This window comes from Mandrillus leucophaeus, unplaced genomic scaffold (assembly GCF_000951045.1).
Source record: "Mandrillus leucophaeus isolate KB7577 unplaced genomic scaffold, Mleu.le_1.0 Scaffold213, whole genome shotgun sequence".
Classification (NCBI taxonomy): Eukaryota; Metazoa; Chordata; class Mammalia; order Primates; family Cercopithecidae; genus Mandrillus; species Mandrillus leucophaeus.
In genome coordinates, this window is record NW_012102177.1 from 2,171,448 (window position 1) to 2,175,912 (window position 4,465).

The following is a 4,465-nucleotide window of genomic DNA, read 5'->3' on the forward strand; positions in this document are numbered from 1 at the left end:
TGGTGCTGGTGGTGGTGATAGTGGTAGTAGCAGTGGTGGTAGTGGTGGTGGTGGTGGAAATAATGATGATAGTGCTGGTGATGGTGGTGTTAGTAGTGGTGGTGGTGGGGATGATGCTGGTGGTGGTGATGATGGTAGTGGTGGTAGTTTGTTATAAGCAGGGGCATATGTAGCTGATTCTTCATCCTTCACCTCTTCCCTTCCCACTTTTGCAGTTACATGATATCTGAGGAGGCAGCAATCATCCTGAAATCTTGAGGTAGCAAGGACAATACTTAAAAATGATTTGCTAAAGGAGGCCAAGTGCAGTGATGACAACCTGGTCCCTAGATGCCACAGATGAATGGTTGAGCCAATGCCAACAGAAGCCCACCTCTAAACTGGTAGGTTTTGGAGAAAAATAATCTCTGCTTGTTTTAGACACTGTTGGTCAGTAGGTTTTCTGTTACTTGCAGTCAAACACGATACGGATAGGGGCATCCTCTTGGGATGTGAGCAATGCCTGATATCATCACACATACCCATGGATGTTTGCTGAGCTCCTGCTCCTCTCTTTTTTCACAGCACTCTGTTCTTGTATAATTTGCATTTCTTTACTTATGTAGTTCATAGTTTTAGACACTTCATAGTACTTATCAGATAATCTCATTATGTGAAGTATTTGAAGGCTTAATTCTCTATTTGTTGTTTCTTTTGACTCCTCTCCTTATGGCTCACTTCCTCAACAGCTTTCTAATTTTGACCAGTGAGCTCATCTGCACTGGGACTTTATCTGTAGGACTTCCTTGTGGCCTGGATTAAGAGGATGACTATTACTTCTGCCAGGCATCCAGCTGTCTCTTATACACATCTAGATGTGTATAAGAGACAGCTGTAGGACTTCCTTGTGGCCTGGATTAAGAGGATGACTATTACTTCTGCCAGGCATCCAGGGGGTGTTACCAACCCAGGAGTATTTCTCATGTTAATTTATTTGTTTTGCAGTACCTGGGCCATGAGGTACAATACATTGGACCCCAAACCCTGAACTCTAAATGATGTGGACATTGTTTGCAGAGTTTACAGTTTCTCAGGAATCATTTTTCTTTTTTTTCAGTGCTCGAGCTAAAACGGACAAGCTTCTTTCTTCTCTCTCTTTGTTAGGGTGCAATCTGCTCTTTTACCAAATATGGAGCTTCTTGTGGGTGTCACCTTCTGCAGGGATCTCAGACACAGCTCCCCATCCTGATCTGGCCTATGAGACTTCTTCTCCTATATTTGTACGGCTATAAACCCAAGCCCCAGGGTACATAAATGGACTCCCATCTTCTTTCCACCTCCACCAGGTATCTGAAATGGTCACACCTATTTAGTCTACTGGTTTCCATGTTTCTTTCTGTTTTTGGCCCCTGATACCCTAATTTCTTTTTGAACTCAGTTTTGCATTTAAGAAGGCATTTATTATATTTTGTCTAGCACCTATCAGAATCACAAGTCAGGCAGATTCGGCACAAAGAGGTAGATTTAAGGATGTTCTTTGCATCACTACATCACTGTTGATAACAGCCCTGCACCCCTTCCCCGAGGACGACAATCTGAGTATCCCCTGGGAGACATTGAAGGGTTAGCTCCCGAGTGCTGGGCTAGCCCTGATTTTGTCATCAACTTATCACCAGCACTAGCTCAGTGTGTGGCATGTAGTAAATGCTCAGTACTTTTGTGGTTGGATTTTGAACTAGGAATTAGTAATTTAATTGCTGCACATTCATATGTGCCTTACTAAGCTGCATTAAAATCATTTTGTAGGAAAACATTTAATAAAGTAGGAAAATGTTCTTGACATATTTTTAGTTAAAAGAAAAAAATAATAAGAAAGGCAAACGTAGGTTGCCTGACAGCTATGTGCAGTACAAGTTCTACTCGGAAAAATAAAATGGTGCAAGAAAAATAAATGAGAAGAATACATACAAAAATATTAAAAGAGGTTATCTTAGGAGTGGGATTACAGATCATTTTTGTTATTTTCTTTATACTTTTATATGGTTTCTGATTTTTCATGGACCATATGCATGACTTTTATAATATCATTTGTTTTAAAGAAGGCAGATAGGGCAATTGCCATGAAAGAGAGACTGCTGCAACCAAGTCACCTCCAGAGCTGACTGCTCCTCAGAAGACCTGGCCTCACCTTTGCCCTCCACACAGTTACTTCTACTGGGGAAGTCCCAACACCTTCCCTTACCACTGGCCTGGGCATTGGGGCTTCTGCAGGAAACATTTTAAAAAAGAAACAACAGCAAGGACAACATTCATAATAATAGTTACGTAGAAGAAGAACAGCATTAATGATCATAGTTAACACATACAAAGTATACTATGTGTCAGGCACATATGTAATCATTTATATGTATTTATTCAGTTAATCCTCATGACGTATTACCCTATTTTATAGATGAGAAGAGTGAGGCAAATACATATTGTAGCATATGTATATAGAAAGTACACTGTTCTCAAATATGTTACTGTATCAGTCAGGATAGGCTAGAATTTGCTGCTGTAACAAGCATCTTCAAGTGTCTACAACTAGAAGCAACGTATTTCTCCCTTATATCAATGCTCATCGTAGATCAGCTGGGGGCTGATCTTCCTGACTAAGGGAAAACCCAGGCTCTATCTCTTTGTCTCAACTTTTGTGAAGGCAAGGCAAAAGAGACTATGAAACTATTATGAACTGGCTCTTATGATTTTCTCCAGAAAGTAGCATAAGTCATTTCCACTAATTGGCAAAGGTGAGTCACATGACCATACCTACTCCAAGAGGCCCAGGGCACGGCCTCTTACCACATGTTGGCAAAGGAGACCCAGACTATTTGGAAAACAGCACAGATGACTACCATAGATATCTAAATTGACCCTCATAAAATCTTATCCTATTTTAGTTTAGAATGGTTAGTGGACTCTCCAGAGATCCAGCCAGAAAAGAGGGTGGAGTGTGGCACCAGTGCCTGGGTTCCAAGGCCTTAGGATGGCTGCTGTTCTAGTGTAGCAGTCATCATGAGACAGCCCCTAACATCTTGTTCCTTCATTCCTTTCACTGTATTTTATTCATTCCAAGAAAAAGGTTCTTACTGGTCTTATCACAGAGGCAACACTTCCCCGTGTAAAGGAGCAGTGATGTTTCACAGCTCAGAGGGGGATGAAAGGGCTTAGCGATGTGATGAGCCAAACCATGGTTCAGCTGCATTCTCTAGCTGTGTGACCTGGGCAAACACTGAACACTCAGAGCCTCACTTTCCTTATCTGTAAAATGGGCCGTGGTGCCCACCTCCTCTTCTAAGGGTTCTTACGAGGATAAAATTAGAGTAGATTACAAGTGCTTGACACGAGTGGTCACTCACCAGTATGTTTCTTTTCTTTACCCACTAACTCAAGTTATTTGACAATGTAACCCTCAGTTTTCTCATTTATATAATGGAGATTTTTTGTTTGTTTGTTTTGTTTTGTTTTCTTTTTTTTGAGACCGAATCTCCTTCTGTTGTCCAGGCTGGAGTGCACTGGTGCAATCTTGCCTCACTGCAGCCTCCGCCTCCTGGGTTCAAGCGATTCTCCTGTCTCAGCCTCCCCAGTAGCTGAGATTACAAGCATGCGCCACCCTTCCTGGCTAAGTTTTGTGTTTTTAGTAGAGGCGGGGTTTCACCATGTTGGCCAGGATGGTCTCGAATTCCTGACCTCAAGACATCTGGCCACTTCGGGCTCCCAAAGACCTGGGATTATAGTTGTGAGCCACCATGCCCAGCCTTATAATGAAGTTCTTAATGGTGGCTACACTTCTCTTAGGCCAGTTGTATGAAGTGATGTAGGTGTGAACATTTTTAAAAGCTAAAAGTACTTTAGAAAATGCAAATTAAAGGCTGGGCATGGTGGCTCACGCCAGTAATCCTAGCACTTTGGAAAGCCAAGGCGGGCGGATTGTGAGATCAAGAGATCGAGACCATCCTGGCCAACATGGTGAAACCCTGTCTCTGCTAAAAATATAAAAATTAGCTGGGTGTGGTGGCATGCGCCTGTAGTCCCAGCTACTTGGGAGGCTGAGACAGGAGAATCACTTGAACCTGGGAGCGGGGAGGTTGCAGTGAGCCCAGACTGTGCTGCTGCACTCCAAGCACTCCAGCCTGGCAACAGAGTGAGACTCCCATCTCAAAAAAAAAAAAAGAGAAGAAAATGCAAATTAAAAAAAAGTGCTCATGATAAATGTAAACATGCTGAACTTTTAGAAGGTGTATCTTAATCAATGGACTACTGTTTTTAAAACAGGGAGTCACATTTGGCTGGTATTTTTACCTCAAGTACAAAATCCAGGCTGGGGGCCATCCCCCATGCAGTGAAGGTGAGGGGCTCTTCAACCTGACCTGCCCTCATTGTTCACGCTGTGGTGGGCGGGGCTGGCTTTCAGGATCACCATCTAGTAGCAGCTCTGACTTCCAGA